The 20025-nt window shown below is 50.3% G+C and overlaps 1 protein-coding gene across 11 annotated transcripts in view; it reads right to left on the reverse strand.

Moving 5' to 3' along the window:
- ST3GAL2 (ST3 beta-galactoside alpha-2,3-sialyltransferase 2) overlaps positions 1-20025 on the reverse strand; it is a 95820-nt gene that overhangs the window by 75695 nt on the left and 100 nt on the right. For 7 of the 11 annotated variants that reach the window (XR_012327927.1, XR_012327928.1, XR_012327925.1 and 4 more), the window contains exon 1: positions 8983-9189. The exons of 1 other annotated variant lie outside the window; for it this stretch is intronic. The gene's annotated coding sequence lies outside the window, so the exon portion shown is untranslated. Of the gene's footprint in view, positions 1-8982; positions 9190-20025 lie in introns of those variants that run through there. 3 more of the 11 variants (XR_012327923.1, XR_012327924.1, XM_033844006.2) reach the window with 1 other exon arrangement.

Here is a 20025-nt window from a genome sequence, read left to right on the forward strand (position 1 = left end):
GGCAGGGGAAGCCCAGCTGGGCTGAAGCCAGGGGCTGTGTATATCAGAAAGGAGAGAAGATAGAGCAGGGCCACAATAGCCTGTCAGTATCTGTGGCGCAGGCTGAGAGAAGGCAGCTGTCAGGAGGATAAAACTCAAGAAGCCTATCTCTTCCCTCTTATCAGACTGACCCTTGGCAGCCTCACAGCCTGTGGAGAACAAACAGTCATTAACCACCCATCCCATACTTCCAGCACAATCGTGTGCAACCAGCCCAGCCCTGGGAAAGCCCAGGCCTTCTCCCCTGCCAGGGTGGTTCTTGGGGCCCATCTCTTGGCCAGACCTCTCCATCCTGCTTCTCCTTCTTGAGCAATGAAATGTTATGCTCTGCTCAAACTGGTCTCCTCGGGGCCAGTGGTCCCTGCGCATTCAGTTCAGGCCTTTGCATCATGTTATGTGTGGCCTTTGCCTCACCATCTTCCTTCTCTCCTCTACTAAGAAACTCTACCCAGCCCCCTTCCAGGCGTGTTCTCAACTCCTTGCAGACCCGCCAGGAGTCTGTGCTGCGGATCTGGCGTCTCCCATGATCAGCCTGTCATCCAACCTCCCATGCTGGCTTTGGGGAAAAAATCTTGCTAGAGCAGAGTTAGGGTATAAGGAGGTGAGGGGACTGGGAGCAGAAAGAAACAGGAAGCCTATAAACAGTCACTCCAAAGCCTAACCAGTATAGGCCAGTATAGGAAGGGAAGAATGCAATGAGAGACCAGTTGGGTTTTTCTGCCTGAACCCAGGACAGAGGCAGAGCGAGGGTTGGGAGGGGGGATGAGGACAACGAGAGGCACGGGGACAGCTCCCTTGGCTGCAGGAGCCCAGGTTCTCCAGAGAGATGCCGGAGCAGGCTGGCTGCTGTTCAGTACATCCAAGCGGGTTAGCAGAAAGGTCAAACTGATTCTCATGGACGTCTGGACTGCATGGCAGCATCCTGGGCCCCAGCACTATCTCCTCACTCAGGATATGGCATTCCTCTGTCAGGTCTACCAGACGACTTGAGAGCAAATCCCTGAACAGGTCTTTAAATTCTTTATTTACAGATGAGGACTCTGGGGCCCAGAGAGAGGCAGCGACTTGCCCTGGGTCACACAGCACCAAACCCCCTGCAGGTAAGTAAGACAGTGAGAATCCTGTATACACCCAGCCAGACTGGGCCCTGGACTATGAAAATCATCGGGGGGCCCCCTGACCAAACAAACTGCTTCCTCTTTGGAAGAGCCAAATAGCCCTGCCCTGAGGCTCTCATTCAGGCCAGGCCCCACCCTGGCCACAGTGGCAGACAACAGAGGGTCTGCTGGCTCCTCTTCCTGTTTTGCACAGGATGAATGGCAGGGTAGGCCCACAGACCCAGGATGGGCAGGAACTGCTGGGATAGTGGGTGGGCAGCGTGGGTGGAAGAAGACACCTTGTGAAATATCTCAACCAGGTGTAAAGAGGAGTGAGGTATCTTCTGTGTTCATCACAGGAAATGCCACTTGAGAGATCTGAACTCACATTTATCCACTGTTGCTTTAGGGTCCAGCGTGAATTGCTTTTCAGACACTGAGGAAATCCCTTCATTCATCAGCTGCCACTGTGGCCTTGGGCTGGACCTCCCTGCCATAAGCTGCTTACCCTGCTCCCATTTCATAGCATCTTCCTCTCTAAGGAAGTGCCAACACTGGCTCCCCTACACTGGAAGAGCCTGAACGGGGTTCCCATGCCTCTCCAAACCCCCTTCGGGCTTTCCCATCTCCCTCTACCCGTGGTACCTGGGGTCTCCTCCTGAGCCATGCTGGAGGCCCCAGGAATCAGCCAGAAGCTACAGAGGTGTGGGTTCAGGGAAATACAAAGCCCTCTGGGACAGGATGGAACAGAGAGAAGGCCAATCCCTGGAAACTCCCTTGTGGCCGACTCGGACTCAGATGGTTCCCTAGAAAACCCAAGAGAGACAGGAACTGGGAGCTCAGGAGCTCTCGCCCCTCCCCTGCCTTCCCGTACAGCCTCAGTCCCGCCGGCTGCTGTCTGTTCCACTTGCTCGGCCAGAGGACTCCACACCGGGCCAGAGACTTTTGTTTCCTCCCGACTCTGGTTCCAGTTTACCATCAGTATCAAATGAGGTATTTTGTTTTCAACTGAACTTGGGTGAGAATGAGGGTTGCAGAGCACTCCACTGACAGGTCAGGGGAGAGTCCCTTGCAAATCCAAAGGGACCCTCCCCACCAGGAAGGAAGGAGGTGGTAACTATGCATGGTGACAGATGTTAACTAATTTGTAGACATTTCACAGTGTATACAAATATGGAATCGTTATGTTGTATACTGGAAACTGACATAAGGTTATATGTCAATTACGTTTCAATAAAAAAAAAAAGGAAGGAGTGGGAGTGAAGCAGGGTGGAGCTGTGGGAGGTCACATGAGTGGGGAGGGGCAATCCCCACTCCCACCCTCAGTTCCCTCACTTGTACCTCTTCCTACAATCCACCTCTCAACTTCCCCTCTCACTACCCACTCCAGCCCCTCTGAATTCCCTTCAGCCACACTAACAACTTGTTGATTCTTCCTCACCAGAACAGTTCCCTCTAGACCAATTAGCTATTCGCATTTGTTGCCGATTTTCTTCCTCAGAAGGCTTCAGACCTGCTCAAGCTGGGAGGCTGTTGCCTGCCTGCTGTGCTAGGACTTTACAGCGGAAGGGTGGAGAGAAAGGGTGAGGGCTGCTCTCTGGGGTCCCTGGGTCATGCCCCAACACCTCAGGGTCTCCTGCCCTCCCTCGAGCACAGGATGGGCCTCATGCCTCAACTGCACAGAAGCAGGGCTGCTTTCTGTGTCCCTCTGGTTTGTTTCCCTCCCTGATCCTAGAGAGGAAGAGAAGGAGAAAAAAGGAAAAAGGATGCTAATGGGCAAAGGTGATAAACTAGCAAGAGATGAGAAACAGAGGCCTACAGGACAGAGAACAATGCCCCTCCAGGGAGGAGATCCCTGCGCTGCCGGCTCCCCTCCCATGTCAGCAGCCAGTGGGGTGATGTCAGTCAACCTCTTTCCCTCTCTGGACTTCCTCATTTGCAGAGTCACATCCCCTTGAAGGAAGAAGCCATTTGAGGATGTTTTTCAACAGCTGATAGCAGAACTGTTTGTTTCATTTTAATGTTATTATTTCACAAATACAAATTTAGCACTGACATCAAAATAAAGAAAACTGACATTTTTCTCTAGATTTCTCTTGCCCCTGGTTCACCCTACTGTCCATGGTGGAATGCATTGCATTCATAGGTGACAAAATATCACATATATTTGAATGCTAACAGCTCTAACTGAGGGGAACAGTCCTCTTCACCCAGGAAGATGACCTTCTCTCTGAGAATCTGTGGAGATAAGTACTCTTCAGCACTGCCCCTCCTGCCCCACCCCAGAGAGGACCCTGTCCCCTCCCTCCCGTTCCTGTAGGAGGAAACTTCCCCAGTTCTCAGCTAGAAAGTTGGGGTGGCCCAAAGCCCAGCCTATGCCCTGGGGCCTTAGGAGAGATCTGCAATGGCAACATGAAAGCGTGATTGACAATATGCTGTATAATGATTTATGAATAAGCACCAAGAAGTGCTCTAGAATGGCTGCTTAGGGAAACACACAGGCGTCCCTGGTGAGCCCGGCCCAACTGGAGGAAAAGCCTGTTGTCCCCAGGCAGGCAAAGTTCAGACCCTCTCCTTGCAAAATGTCATTTGGAGATGTTTGCCCTAATAGTTAGTGAGGACTTGTTAACAACCATCCTGAGCACAGAGGGAGGAAAATCTAAAACCTAAGTCCCCAGAGAGCTGGGCCAGGTCCTTTAGTTGGTAAGGGCTCAGGTATTGGGAACACGTGGTGGGGGAATTTGGGGCATGGGAACTGAGAGTGGGGAAGGGGAAGGAGGAGGAAGAAGGCCACGCAGGTGGAAGTGCGGAGACAGAAGAGATGTAGGCATGTTGAGCGTGGACAACAAAGCCCCAGCTGCTTTCAGGATGTACTGGACCCCTGAAGCTTTGGGGCCCCACCTCCTCAGGGCTGAGGCCCCAGATCTCAGGCAGCATGGAGTCAGGAGTAACGAGCTCACCAGGGTTCCGTGTGCGCTGGGAGCATCCTGCGTGCAGCTCCTCCAAAGCAAAGGCACATCATCTTCTGCAAACTCTTTCTCCTCCTGACTGCCCCATTTCAGCTAAAGGAACCAACCTCATCACCCAAGCAATGAAGTGTCAAACCCTAGCCAATCAAGTGTCTGTTCCAGAAAATATCTACTTTCACAATTCTAGAATCAGTCCCTTCTTTTCCATTTCTACTGCCAAGTTCCAGCCTTCATTACATCTCACCTGGACCCTATCTAGTTTTCCGTTTCCTCCCTCCCTTCTTTTCTTGTCCCCTTATGACCCAGCTATACCCTGCTGCCAGCCTGCCCTCTGCCTGCTCAGAAACCTTTCAGAACCAAGCCCTCCCTTTGCTGTCTGCCGATTCGAGTGCTCATTGAGCACCTTGCTGGACTGATCTCTTGCAGTCCACTGCCACTTCTTCTGGGGACTTCAGCTTTTGGATACAGTCTGGGGCGACTGCCTACCATGCCACCAGCCCTTCCCTGGCCAGGGAAGAAGCATGACCCAGCCTGGGCCAAAGTGACATATCCTCCCTGGGATATGACTCCCAAGCTGTGGTGACAAAATTACAGAGCACAGCTGGAACAGATTTATCCTGGCGACAGTGGTACCCTGAAGAGGCTGGACTTTGGCTCCTGCCTTACCCACTCCAAGACCCTGGAGGGGACTTGAGTCCTGAGTCATCCCTCAGATTCTAGGAGTTCCCATAGCCTTCCAATGAAGTCCTTTCCTGCCAAAATCAGCCAAGCTGTTGCTTGTAACCAAACAGGATCTTCTCGCTGCTTTTTGAAATTCCTCTCCTATGCTCCAACCAAAAGGGAAAACTCCCTAAAAGTGCCATGATGGCCTCTCTCTGCACCTGTTGGCCTGCACACTCTCCAGCCTGTAGGCACTGCTGCAACTCTACCTGCCCCTTCAGGGCCCAACCCAAAGGCCTCTTCTGAACCCTCTACGTGGATGACTTCCGCCTCCTTTAAACCCACAAGCCACTGGCTGCCCCTTCTGCCTTCCACTGTGGACACTAGTGTACTTGTCTTATCCCTCTCCCAGCGGACAGTGACTTGGTCATTCTCTCCTCCACAACACCCGGCATAGATCCAGGCTCAGTAAAATTCACCAGGCTCTGGGGGCAGACAACCCGGAGGACAATTACAGGTTTTCCGGGCAAGACAGGCAGTGAGTGACACAAAGCACAGGGTGTGCTGTCAGTAAGGCCTGAGTCTGACTTCCGTATCCTCTACTTACCAGCTGTCTGAGCTTGGGCAAGTCTCATAAGTTCTGCAAGGCTCAGTGCTTCATCTATGAAAGAGTGACAATAATGCCGACTCCACAACACTGCTGTGAGGATCTGACAAGCTGACATGTGAGAGCATCTAACCCGGTGACCGGTGAGGAATAAGCACTCAGGGAACAGCAGCCGTTATTCCAGCTATTCATAGTGACTGGTTTAGCAGATGCTCCATCAGAGGGTTGGAATCAGGAGCCCTGGGCCTGCTGTGTGACCCACAGTGCATCTCTCTGTTTCTCAGTAACCCCGCCTGCGTCTACGTCTGCCTTATCAACCTCCTGAAGAACAACAGGTGGAAAATGCTTGGCAAAGTAAAAGCACAATGCAAGGGGTTCCTCCTGTTTTTCTAAATTTCAGAGATTCCCAGGCATCCTGTCCAGTGTGCAGCATGGCCAGCAGCCCAGCCTGCTCGTTCTGAGGGACAGGGCAGATGAGTGCCGGGTTTGGCGTCTGCTTCTCCATGTCCACGCAGCCACCTCTTTTCCAAAGCCCTGGGGCCTAAATGTCCTGCTTTTGTGGGGCCTTCTTTCAAATAGCCATAGGGCAGTGTCTGCTATGTAGTTACAGGGGGACTGGGAGCTCAGGCCCCACAAGTCACCCCTACCATCAACCTAGCCAACACTGGGCAGCATGAGAATGGAAGGAAAAGGCGAATCCAGGGCAGCTGCCAGGACAAGCCTGAGCGGGGAAGCAAGGTAGGAGGAAATCTCTCTTAAGACTTCACATCTGGGGACTTCCCTCGTGGCGCAGTGGTTAAGAACCCACCTGCCAGTTCAAGGGACACGGGTGCAAGCCCTGGTCCGGGAAGATCCCACATGCCGCGGGGCAAATAAGCCCGTGCGCCACAACTACTGAGCCTGCGCTCTAGAGCCTGCGAGCCACAACTACTGAAGCCCGTGCGCCACAACTACTGAAGCCGGCGCACCTAGACCCCGTGCTCTGCAACAAGAGAAGCCACCGCAATGAGAAGCCCGCGCACCGCAACGAAGAGTTGCCCCTGCTCGCCTCAACTAGAGAAAGCCCGCGTGCAGCAACGAAGACCCAATGCAGCCAAATAAATAAATAAATAAATTTATTTTAAAAAAGGAAAAAAAAAGACTTTACATCTGCCTGGATTAATCACCCAAGCAACTGTCATGGCCCCAAACCAGTGGTTCTCAAGTGTTATGGCCAAGAAACTGGGCAGAAATCAAATCAAATCCTAGCCCCCACCCAGACTGCCTGAACCAGAAAACTCTGGGAGTGGGGCCCAGCCAGCTGTGCTTTGAACAGCTCTCCAGGGGGATTCTGATGTCTGATCAAGTATGAGAGATCCTGCCCTTTAACTGCAAGACTCTCCACTTTAACTCAAATTACTGAACACCTACTATGCGCCAAGGACCAAGCCGGTGGCGGTATTTCATAAATGAGGACACGTCTGAAGAACTTCCATAGTTTAATGGTGGTCAAAATCAAGTGCACAAATACACAAGGCAGGATGGGGTATAGAACAAAGCAACGGAATCAGCTTCCCATCCCTCTCGCCAGACTCCACCCCTCATATCTTCTCTTGCCATGACCGGAGGAAAAAGATAACTCCAGTTCTGGGAAACCGGTCCCCCCTTGCTTCTATTTCGGACTCCTCATAATGGCAGTTAGTTTTTTGAAGAAGAGTGATCCTCACCCTGAGGCATGTTTCAGGCCCAGAGGTTTGGCTCATGGGGAAATAGCCCACGAGGCCATACCTAGTGGTTCTTAGCAACTTGGAAATTGGCACTACCTAGGGTTTGGGCTCAGAAAGTTCCTAGAGAGCTGTGAGCATGCCACAGCACATCACAACACCGCATTCCCATGCAGGGTCACTCCCTCAGGTCCCTGGCAAGCTCGCACGTGAGTGCAGATGCAGACATAAACACGCACACAGACAGTTGGCCCCCTGGCCTCCCTTCCTCCATTCTCAAGTTACAAGGTTAAAGGCGTCCTATTCACAGCCAAGGGGGAGGGATGAGAGAGGGGTGCTGAAGCAGAGAACCATCTGGTTCAGATCAAGATTGCTCATTCAGGATCTCAGCGGAACTCCCAGAGCCTGCCTTCCTGATGGCTCATAGATTTCCCTCCCTCCCCCAACTTCCCACTGGGAAACTGAAAGACTGGGCTAGGAAGGGGTGACCCATAGGCAAATCTGCCGAAGGAAGACAAAAAACTGAATTATATACGCAAGTCTGTGCCACCTCTCTGAGCCCTGGCTCCCTCTTTCTTTCAAATCCTGAACACCACGACTAAACTTGAGATCACCACCTACAGTCACTGCATCTTCCTCCACAAAGAGCTCAGGGCACCTATCAGGCATCCTTCCCTGAACCGGCAAGCCCCTCCAAAGTTAGCAGCAGAAGCAAGATGAGGCTGAGGGGTGTGGTCTCCCAGACTCCTCTTACACGGCCATCTCCACCAATGTAGGAGGTTCCCTTCATCTCAGGGGGACGCTGGAGTCCATCAGGCCTAATAAGAGGAAGGGATGACCAACCAGCTTCCAGACAACTGTCCCAAAGACAAGATGGGAGTGTGCGTTACTGGCTAGGATTGACTCACCCAGGGACCCCAGAGTGCCCTGAACCCCCCTCGGCAGCTTTGGTTGAAAGAGGCTGCCACTCCCTTTCCACCACCAAGCCCCTCTCTCTCCCCTTTCCCCCCAACACCACCTTAGACTCTGTTCTGCAGTGCTTTATAAATGGGAGATGGATGCAGTTGGCAAGAAATAAAAATCAAAAGGCTAACTTGAGTAAACGAGCAATAGGTGGGTGACCCTACAGGCAGAGTAGGCGAGAAGTGAAATACAGGAAGGAGAAGGGGCAAACAGAAGTGGGAGAAAGCCAAAGGGGAGACTAAAGTGAGCTCAGCCCAGAGCTGCAGCAGGGAGCTGGAAAGTTTGGTCCCGTCACCTAGGAACGACTGGAGGGAGGAAATGACTCTTCCATGCCAAGACATGGGCTCAGACCAGCCCCACAGGGCTGGGGCATGGACTTGGCCAAGTTCCTGGTTTATGCCAAGCCTCAGTTTCTCCAAAGTGGGAAGGAGGTCAAGCAGTTAGGTCTCATCAGAGAGAACTGGGCCATTGTGGGTGGCTTGGGGGCAGTGCCAGGTAGGGAAAAGAGGAGAGAGGTGCTGATGGTGCAGAGGCATCCTTCGGCCAACAGAAGCGGGGCAGGGGTCTCTCAGTAGTGCACAGGCCAGGAGCGCGCGCGGGGGTTGGCGGCGCGAACTAGGCAGTGGACTGAAGTCGGGACTGGGGCACGGAGCGCTCCCCAGGGCTGGGGCTGGGGCTGGAGGCTGCCACCAAGGAGTGGAACAGCCACGCGTGGGAGCGGCTGGAGGTGCAGAAGCAGAAGGCGGGGAAAGGGGATTGAGGCCAATGTAAGCGGACCCCCGCCCCCACGGGGGAGCGCAGCGCCCCGACCCAGGGGAAGTTGCCGGGGTGGACCGGGAGGGTGTGGGCCGCTGGCAGAGCCAGCTGCCCGCGCAGAGGGGGTTCGGGTGAGAGAGGGGCCCGGGGCGCCCCACATCCCGCCCGCCCTCATCCCGCCCGCGCACCTCAGTCAGCGCCGAGCGCCGCGCGGGCCATACTCGCCGCTCCTGCTGCCGCCTCCGCCAGTGCAGAGAAAGCCGCCGCCGCCGCCAGCGTCTGGACCCGTTATCTCCGCGGCTCCCCAGTCCTCCCGCAGCGGGCCAGTCCCGCCCTTGCCCGCCGTGCCCTCCCCAAGCGAGCAGCCGAGCCGCCGCCGCCGCCGCCTCAGCCCGGCCCCTCCCCCCACCCCAGCCCGGCTGGAAGGGAAGGGTGGGGGCAGGGGGGCAACTGCCCCCTCCCCATTCACATCCTCCTGGTCTGTCCCCTCCCACCTCCTCCTTCACGCCCCTGGGCATGCTGGGATATGGAGTCCAGCCTGCGCCAGGCCGCTAGGAGTGTCCGGCATCCAGAACTACTACTCCCAGAAGATAGCGCGTGAGCCTTAGGGCTTCTGGGCTTTGTAGTTTCGCCAAGGCTCAGGGATTCTACCGAGCAAGAGGGGAGAGGGGGATGGGAGATCTCCACTCCCAGAAGGCCGGGCTCGCGATGGTGAAAATAGGATGCGGGGTCTGCGATGCCCCGGACCCGGGTTGAATACCTGGATCTCAAGGGAGATGCAAAGTAGCCGAGGATGCCTCTCAGACACGGCTGTGGTCAGCTGCAGCCGATTGGGACTAGAGGGGAAGCCTCCGGCCCGAGAACCGCGCCCCGGGTACCGTTTCCATTTGCGCTCGCAAAGAGCCTTGACCTGAGGCTAGCTTGGCTTCGTGCCCGGGCTCCGCAAGCTGGAGCTGCGGTCGGGCACTGCGCACAGGCGGGAGAAGAGAGAACACCAGGAGCCACGTGGGCGTGTGGTTTTCCTGACTTGGGAAAAAGGGGCCGCGAGTCTGTGGGTTTCCTGGAGCGCTCACCCCCTGGGGCACCTTCTCATTCCAGTCTCACTCTCTGGTTGGTGCCCTTATCTCCCAACTGTTTAGGGCAAAGCGCACACATTTTAAATATTTTTCCATGTCTTCTCTTAGCACGTGCTTCCCCCAATTTCCAAACCTACCTCAATCTTTTTTCTTTTTCTTTTTTGTTTTTTTGCCGTACGCGGGCCTCTCACTGTTGTGGCCTCTCCCGTTGCGGAGCACAGGCTCCGGACGCACAGGCTCAGTGGCCATGGCTCACGGGCCCAGCCGCTCAGCGGCATGTGGGATCTTCCCGGACCAGGGCACGAACCCGTGTCCCCTGCATTGGCAGGCGGGTTCTCAACCACTGCGCCACCAGGGAAGCCCTCCTACCTCAATCTTAATGAAGCGCCAGGTTGCCGTCCAAGTTTCATCCCCACTGGCAGAGGGGAGGCCTGTAAACCAGTGGTTCTCTAACTGGCGTCTATCAGATTCTCCTGGAGAGTTTGTTCAAACACAGCTGACCCATACCCTCAGTTGCTCTTTCTTTAACTCCAGGGTGGACCTGAGAGTTTGCGTTTCTAAAAAGTTCCCAGGCGATGCTGGTTTGGGGAACCACTTTGAGAACGGCTGCTATTGGCGTTTGTTGGCTAGAGTTCTGGCATTGTCCTTCAAGGATGGGCCGACTGTGGAATAATATTAGCCTCTGAAGAACCAGGCTATAGAAAGCGGGGTCTCAGGCTAGTTTACCACAGAAATGCTCTTTTTAATTTAAATAAGTAAATCAGTTCATGCAGTAAAAGGAAAATACTACATGGGCCTGAAAGGTGTTCCAGACCTTAGCCCTTAGCATTCTCTCCAAAGCTGGGAAAGTTTTCTGTTTCAAAGAGGGACAGGTGGGGTATACCTGGTGCTACTCCCCAAGCTCTGGGTGCAAGCCAGGGGTTGAAATCTCAAACCTATAGGATAGGGTCAGCTCAGTGGTATCCTCTGCTTCTGGGTGTATGATGATCTATAACAGGCCGGAGGATTGAGAGGTGGGGAGGTGGATTCCTGACTTGTCAGGTAGCAGAGAGTGACTCTCACACCTACCCACGTAGACCCTACTTACCACATGATTTTCTGGGAACTACAAACCGCAGAAGGGGGAACTTGGTGACCTTCACCCTCAGGCACGATCTCAGATTCTTTCAGCTGTGAGATGACAAATGTTCTCTGCTCCACCAAACGCTAGCCAGGCTCCTCTGGGCCCTCTTCTCCAATAGGCCTCAACCTTGGCCTATAAAAACTACACTCTTGGGACTTCCCTGGTGGTCCAGTGGTTAAGTCTCCGAGCTTCTACTGCAGGGGGCATGGGTTAAATCCCTGTTGGGGAAATAAGATCCTGCATGCCACGAGGGGCGGCCAAAAAAAAAAAAAACAAAACAACCCACAAACAAAACCTACACTCTCAACACAAATAATTTTATCCACTCTCCTCCGCCCACATTAAAAGACTTAAACCCAATAATATAGTTTCTAACACCTCAAGGCCACATCCCTAGTTTGACCCTAACCCCCTTTAAACTGCCTGCCAGAGAAAGCTCCAGAATTTACTGTTTGTTCTAGACAACACCTGTAATAAGCTCCCCACCACCACCCCTTTCTTAGAGCCTATACTAAAAAGGGCTTACAACTGTGACTTCTTCCTGTCCCTTTGAGGTGTATATCAGATGTATATGTATTATGTGTCTTTCTCAAGGACCTGAAAGCCATTCCCTTGAAATGTAATCATTGGAATGGATAGGGCCTCTGTCTCCCAGGCTCTGTGGGTGTGTGGAGTCCTAACTTCAATTATTGCCAGCTAACGAATACAGCTGGCCTAATCAGCATTTACACTGACCAACCCTTTGTAATTTTTCACATCCCTGACTCAACGGAGCCCCTGCTCACCTCCCTCCATACTGCCTCATTCTCCCTTTAAAAGGCCCAGTCACCTCTGTGCAAATTGAAGTTGCAATATACTATTGCGATAGTATACTGGTTAAAATCTGTCCTTACTACTTTAACTAGTGCCTGGCTTTATCTTTGACAAAGTGGGTATGCGCTATGAGTTCTTGGGCCCCAGGCTCTAGCCTTCCTCCCATCCACCAAGGGCCAAAGGGCAAGTTATTGCTAGGTCCTTGGGCAAGTAGCCAAGAGGCCACCAGAGGCATTGGGCCCTAACTAATGTTGACCCTTGAATGCTTTTCTGTTTTTTTTTTTTTGGTGTGTGTGTGTGTGTGTGTGTGTGTGTGTGTGTGTGTCCCCATCACAGACCGTAGAGGGGCTAAGTAATCCACATGCAACCCCATGCTCTGCCCCTAAAACCAGCTGCCAGGCCCTTCCTGTAAGGGCTTTGCCTCTGTATCGGAGTCACATGCAATGGCAACATTCCCTCACAGGCAGAAGGTAATTAGCCTTTTTGAATTTACATCCATCTCCCAAAGCTCTGTTAGCAGATTACCCAGGCAGAATTAAGATGTCCTTTCATGGGCAAGACAGACAGACCCTCTTTATCCCTCAACTCCAACAGGAAGCCCCATCATCACCCTGACTACCTCCCAGTTACATGTCACATCGGTTTTTACCCATTTTCCCTTGCCGGTTGTGTTTTCCTATCCTCTCCACCCATCCAAATTCTGCCTGACTCTCCAAAGTCTACCTTGAGTTTTCCTTCTTCCACAAGGTTCTTCCCAACGCCTCAGCCGCACAGCCACCGGTGAACATCACCCCTCGGTAGCACTTGAATTTGCCTCATTCTCTTAAAAGCCTACCTTTGCTGGTGAGCATCCAGAGCAAGGAAAGCAGTGGAACAGGAAGTGAACATGGTGGATGTGAGCACCGGGCTTTGGAGGCAGACAGCTACTAAGTAGCAAGGTGCAAAGTGGAGCTGGCTCCCTCCCTCCCTGGCTTTCTGTTTGACCCATTTGGCAGCTCCCACCCTAATGGCCTGTGTGATCCAGAGCAAGGTACACAGTTCTGTGTTGTGTTAGTTTCAACTGTACAGCAAAGTGATTCTGTTATGGATATATATGTATTCTTTTTCAGATTCTTTTCCATTATAGGTTATTACAAGATATTGAGTATAGTTCCCTGTGTTACATAGTAGGTCCTTGTTGTTTACCTATTTTATATACAGTAGTGTGTATATGTTGATCCCAAACTCCTAATTTATAATTTATAAAACGGTTTTTAAAAGTTTAGTCAGATCTCTACCTCATACCTAGCTAAAAACCAAAACCACAACAAGGGCTTCCCTGGTGGTGCAGTGGTTAAGAATCTGCTTGCCAATTCAGGGGACACGGGTTCAAGCCCTGGTCCGCGAAGATGCCACATGCCGTGGAGCAACTAAGCCCGTGTGCCACAACTACAGCCCGCGAGCCACAACCACTGAGGCCTGAGCGCCTAGAGCCCATGCTCCGCAACAAGAGAAGCCTCGCAATGAGAAGCCTGCACACGGCAACGAAGAGGAGCCCCTGCTCACCGCAACTCGAGAAAGCCTGTATGCAGCAACGAAGACCCAACACAGCCAAAAATAAATAAATAAATAAGTTTATTTAAAAAAAACCAACACAACAAAAACCAAGTCAATAGGAAAATGGACGAAAATTTTGCAATTTATATCAGGGTAAAAGGCTAATACAAAGTGCTCTGTACATCAGTAAGAAGATGACCAAGGAACAACAGGAAATGTGAAAAGAATATAAACGGACAGTTCACAGAGAAGGAAACACAAATGGCTGTGACATGAAAGCTTCACTCTTTTTTATGTTTTGTTGTTTTTGGCCACACCTCGTGGCATGCAAGATCTTAGTTTCCCTGGTACCTGTGCCCCCTACAGTGGAAGTGCATAGTCTTGACCACTGGACCAGCAGGGAAGTCCGCTTCACTCTTTTTTTTAAAAATTGTGCTAAAATACACATAAAACTTACCAACTTAACCATTTTTTTTTTTTTTTTTTGCGGTACGCGGGCCTCTCACCGCTATGGCCTCTCCCGTTGTGGAGCACAGGCTCCAGACGCGCAGGCTCAGCGGCCATGGCTCACGGGCCCAGCCGCCCCGCGGCATGTGGGATCCTCCCGGACCAGGGCACAAACCTGTGTCCCCTGCATCGGCAGGCGGACTCTCAACCACTACGCCCCAGGGAAGCCCCATCTTAACCATTTTTAAGTGTACAGTTCCGTGACACTAAGTACATTCACATTGTTGTACAACAAACACTACCATTTATCTTCAGAACTTTTTGGTTTTCCCAAACTGAAACTACGTACCATTAAAGGATAACTCCCCACATTTTCCTCTCCTCCCAGCCTCTGACAACCAGCAGTCTAGTTTCTGTCTCTATGAATTTGACTATCAAGGCATGTAAGTATGAAGACAATATTTGTCCTTTTGTGTCTGGCTTATTTCACTTAGCATAATGTTCTCAGTGTTCATCCATGTTGTGGCATGTGTCAGGATTTCCTTCTTTTTTTAGGCTGAATAATATTCTATTGTATGTATATACCACATTTTATCCATTCATCCATTGATGGACACTTGGGTTGCTTCCATCTTTTGGCTATTGTGAACAATGATGCTATGAACATGGGTTTACAAATATCTCTTTGAGTTCCTGTTTTCAATTCTTTTGGATATATTCCAAAAGTGAAATTCCTGGATCATATGATAATTCTGTCTTTAACTTTTTTGAGGAGCCACCGTAATGTTTTCCACAGCGGCTGTACCATTTTACAGTCCCACCAACAGTACACAAGTGTTCCAATTTCTCCACATTCTAACCAACACTTATTTTCTCAGACCTTCACTCTTAATAAAAGAAATGCAAATTAAAACCACACTGAGATATCATTTTTCACCTATCAGATTGGCAAAGATCAAAAAGCTTGATAGCTATCTTGGCAAGTGTGTGGGGAACAAGGATTCTCCAGCCACTGCCAATGTGGCTGGAAATCCATACAGCCTCTACGAAAGGAGACTTGGTAATATCTTCAAGTTGCACATGCACACACAATTTGACCTAGTAAGTTCTAGGAAGATATCCTATCCGCACATGTTCTTAGTTACATATAGAGATGGATATCTGTTATAGCATTGTAAGAGCAAAGATTAAAAATGATCTAAATATTGATGATCCAGATTAAAAATTAAAAGAATGGAACTGGGGAAGCTTCAACTGATGGTGTCTTTTGTTATCATTACTTCACTAGATAACAGACTATTGGAGAGCAGAGGACCGGCTTTTGTAGGTCCAAAGAGACCTTCCAGAAATGTTGATTAAATTAATTATTTCTTAGCCTCTGGCAGAACTAAATTGGCAGATAGCTCAGGGAGGTAAAGTGCTTGGTCCACGGTCTTCCATAGAATGTGTACTTCCTATTCCTATGTGTGTACTACCTATTCCTATGTGTGTGCCTATGTGGAAAGCCCACTGGCCGGCACTGTGAAAATTACTGATATAGAAGACTTAGACCCTATCTTCTTGGAGCTTGAAACCTAGTAAAGCACTCTGACAGACTTTAAAAGTGTTAAACTTTTTTTACAGTCCTTTCAATTATATCAATGGAGACCATTGGTCTGGTGTATAAAGTAAGTCCCAGCTCAGAGAAACAGTTTCTCCAAAGTTATACAAAAAGGCAGAAGAAGAGTGCTGATTAAAACAGGAGTCATAGGACTTCCCTGGTGGTCCAGTGGTTAAGATTCCACGCTTCCACTGCAGGGGGCTCGGGTTCATTCCCTGGTTGGGGAGCTAAGATCCTGCATGCCCAGCGGCTTGACCAAAACCAAAAGTCATCCCCCCAAAACAAACAAACAAAAACCCCAAACAAACAAAAACATTTCCACCAACATTCCATGCGCTGGGTCAGCCTTCTACATTATAGGTCCTGTGAGATGCTCGCAAAAAAGGATTCCCTAACCTGTTTGTGAAATGCTTTATAGGTTAGCCTAGAGGTTCCCCATGCATATAGTTATTTTTTTCCTTAGCTGTGTCCACTGAGAAGGCCTGAGAACAGTGACACCCCATTAGCAACAAGCATACTGAGCTTGTCCTGATTGTTTTTTTAAATTGAGGTGAAATTCACATAACATAAAATTAACCATTTTAAAGCATACAATTCAGCGTATTTAGTACATTCACAATGTTTTGTAACCAGTACCTCTATCTAGTTCCAAAACATTTTTATCATCCCAAGAGAAAACTCTGTACCCATTAAGCGATCACCCCCCATTCTTCCCACCAGTCCCTGGCAACCATTAATCTGTTTTCTATCTCTATGTATTTAACTATTCCAGACATTTCATATAAATGGAATCATACAATATGTAGTTATTTGTGCTTGAGTTCTTTCATTTTACATAATGTTTTCAAAACTCATCCATGTTGCAGTATGTATTAGTATTTCATTCTTTTTATGGCTGAATAATATTCCACTGTTTTTGTTTATCCAGTATATTAGTTTAAAAGTTGTGGGAAGAAAATAAACCTTTCTACCTTTGTTTAATGGATCTGTACCTCCTTTACAGCAACACTTGTTAACATCCTATAGCAGCACCTTTTGAAACATACTGCATAAGATATTTGGCAATGGCAAATCAGGCATTGGAGAAGATGGGCCACTTAGTTATAAAGTACACTTATTAGCTCTCCAGAAAGGATTAACTATTTGGTAATCCTATCAGGTCTGGGTTTTAGTTATTTAAAACCATACTAGGGGACTTCCCTGGTGGTGCAGTGGTTAAGGATCTGCCTAACAATGCAGGGGCCACGGGTTCGTGCCCTGGTCCGGGAAGATCCCACATGCTGCGGAGCAACTAAGCCCGTGCGCCACAACTACTGAGCCTGCAAACCACAACTACTGAGCCCACGCACTGCAACTACTGAAGCCCGTGCGCCTAGAGCCCGTGCTCCGCAACAAGAGAAGCCACGGCAATGAGAAGCCCGCACACCACGACGAAGAGTAGCCCCCGCTCGGCGCAACCAGAGAAAGCCCGCGCACAGCAATGACCCAACACAGCCAAAATAAATAAATTAATAAATTTATAAAACCATACCAGGGACTTCCCTGGCGGTCCAGTGGTTAGGACTCTGCACTTCCACTGCAGGGGGCACAGGTTCGATCCCTGTGGGATCCCTAATATCCTGCAAGCTGTGTGGTACGGCAAAAAATAAAAGCAAACAAACAGGGCTTCCCTGGTGGCGCAGTGGTTGAGAGTCCACCTGCTGATGCAGGGGACATGGGTTCGTGTCCCGGTCCGGGAAGATCCCGCATGCTGCGGGGCGGCTGGGCCCGTGAGCCATGGCCGCTGAACCTGCGCGTCCGGAGCCTGTGCTCTGCAGCGGGAGGGGCCACAACAGTGAGGGGTCCGCGTACCGCAAAAAAAAAAAAAAAAAAAAAAAAGCAAACAAACAAAAACATATCAGCTGCTTCAATTTCTCCTTGGAAGACCCAGTAGGAGAATTTAATATCCTCTCCCCATTTTCTTCATCCAGTTCCCATCTCTTTGCCAGTCCCCTGGCAGTAAATACTCTTGGTTATATACCTTTACAGGGATGGTTGCACCCATTCCCCTGCTGTTGTGAGTGCTGGCTGCCAATGTCTCATAGATGCACCCTTCTCTGAAGAACTGGTATCAGTCCCTGTGAGCTGCTTTGCCTGGAGATGCCCTCCTTTCCCTACCTCCCCTTGGCCTGCCCACAGCCCACGAATGACTGATGTGGGGTAAAAAGTCCACCTCCCTTGCTTCTAAGAGGGATAAACCTTGTGATGTATTTTATGCTCCAGAGCTCCCCAGAGGATCAGACTGAGGCTAGACTTAGCTGAACCGACATCTTTGCTTGGCTTCTTCCCCTGCCCTATCCTGCCTCCCTCACTGCCCTAAGAGATCATTTGCACAAGAATCCCTTTCTCAGGCTCTGAGAACTCAACCTAAGGCATCTAGGGAACTCAACCTAAGATATCCCTGTGGGTAGTCCTGGCTCCCAGAGGGATTTCCTGCTACCAGCAGCCTCATATCTCATGCAGGGTCCTGCAGATTGTACCTCCTCCAAGAAGCCTTCCAGACTTGCACCCTTACATTTTGGCAGAATGATTGTTTAATAAGGAAGTTGGATGCCTACTCCGTGCCAGACCCTTTATATGCATTGGCTCAATGAATCCTCCCAACAACCTGGTGAGGCAAATACTGTTGTGTTCTTACTGAGGAAGAAAGCTGAGCTCAAAGAATTTGAGTGGCTTGCTCACACTGTCAGAAAGTGATGAGAACTGGGGAGGAGTTGTCTGATTCCAAACCCTGTATTTAACTACTAGAATGTACTCTATATTATAGCATCAGAATGTTTTTTCATGGCTCTGTCTACCCCAGACCGTGGGGTGGAGAACTACATGCTTTTGTGTCTGCTGCTGAGGGCTTTATCTTATTAAAAAGCCTTCTGGGGCTTCCCTGGTGGCGCAGTGGTTGAGAGTCTGCCTGCCGATGCAGGGGACATGGGTTCGTGCCCTGGTCCGGGAAGGTCCTACATGCCGCGGAGCGGCTGGGCCCGTGAGCCATGGCCACTGAGCCTGCGCGTCCGGAGCCTGTGCTCCGCAACGGGAGAGACCACAACAGTGAGAGGCCCGCGTACCGCAAAAAAAAAAAAAAAAAAAAAAAAGCCTTCTGTGAGTATCTTTGCTAGTGGCCTTGGAGCCACTCCCTACGTGGCCAGCATGCCCGCCCTAGGAGGCCCTTGGCCTCTGAGCTCCTCGGAGCTGTTTTCCTTGAGCCTCCGTCACGCTGCGGCTGCAGGCATCCCTGCCTTCCACTCCACTGCAGAGCGGGGATCTGCGTTTCTGAGAAGAGCAGCAGTGGGAGGCAGCGCATCTCTTCCCTGGAGGCCTGCTGGGTTCACAGTAGAAGAGAGCAGGTGCTGAAGTGGGGGATGGAGGATGAGACCTGGGCCAAGGGAAGAGGGGGGGATGACTGTAGTGGGAGAAGACTGAGAGAAGGAGAGAGATTTGGGGGAGGAGGCGGGGTAGTAGGAGCTGAGTAGGGGACTGCTCTTTATTCATTCCTTCATTCAACAAATTGTTCGGAATTCCCTGGTGGGAGAGTGGTTAGGACTCCACGCTTTCACTGCCGAGGACCCAAGGTCCAGGGTTGATCCCTGGCTGGGGAACTAGGATCCCGCAAGCCATGTGGTGCGGCCAAAAAAACCCAGAAAAACAAAAAAACAAACAATACAAATCCAAATTGTTTTAACCACCTACAATGTGCTAGGCACGTTCTAGTGACTGAGGATACAATAGTGAACAAACCATTGATCCAGCTTTAAGGAGTCTGAATGGGAATAACAACAATCATCATAATAATGGTTAATATTTTTGGAGAATTTACTATGGAGTCAAGAATTTATTTATCTTATCCTCATAAGAATCTTAGGCATTTGACACTATTATTACCCCATTTTACAGATAAAGACAAGGAGGCAGAATAGCCAAGTGACTGGCCAAGTTTACACAGAGTTAGAGCAGAATCCCTCATCTTCTCTGAGACTGACCGCTTGGGCCTCGCAGGCTCCCTATTAAGGACACAAGATTTGGCAAGTATATTCTCATAAGAAAAATTCAAACAATACAAATAAAGCTCAAGTTCTCCCTGCCTATCCCCATCCCTGGCAGTCTCCACCTCAGAGGGTGCTCCTTCCAGTCAGGTTCCTATCCACATGTACTATATGTCCACATACATTATTTTTGACATGAGTAGATTCTCATACATAATGTTCTTTAACAAAGTGTCTTGAACACTTTTCCCTATTGAACATGTAGATCTAGCTCATTATTTCTAACTGCTGCCTAGTATTCCATTGCATGGATGTGCCTAGTTTATTTTCCCAGTACCCCGGAGAGAGAGTTTCCAGTTTTCCGCTATTACGAACAATGCTGCCATTCATAACTTTTCCAAAAAAGCCACAGATCTTTTTCCCACTACAGAGTTGAAAAGTTTCTACCGGAAGGACCCACATAATGAACCCGCGAAAGCATGGCCAATTGCCAATCCAACGGTAGTCGCTTACGCCCGAACACCTGTGGGGGTTTTTCCTCCGGGTTTGATTTGTTTCTCTTCGGGGAAACGCGGCGGCACCACGCCCCCCGCCAGGGGGTTAAACAAACGAACAAAACA

Source organism: Tursiops truncatus, chromosome 19, assembly GCF_011762595.2.
Source record: "Tursiops truncatus isolate mTurTru1 chromosome 19, mTurTru1.mat.Y, whole genome shotgun sequence".
Taxonomy (NCBI): Eukaryota; Metazoa; Chordata; class Mammalia; order Artiodactyla; family Delphinidae; genus Tursiops; species Tursiops truncatus.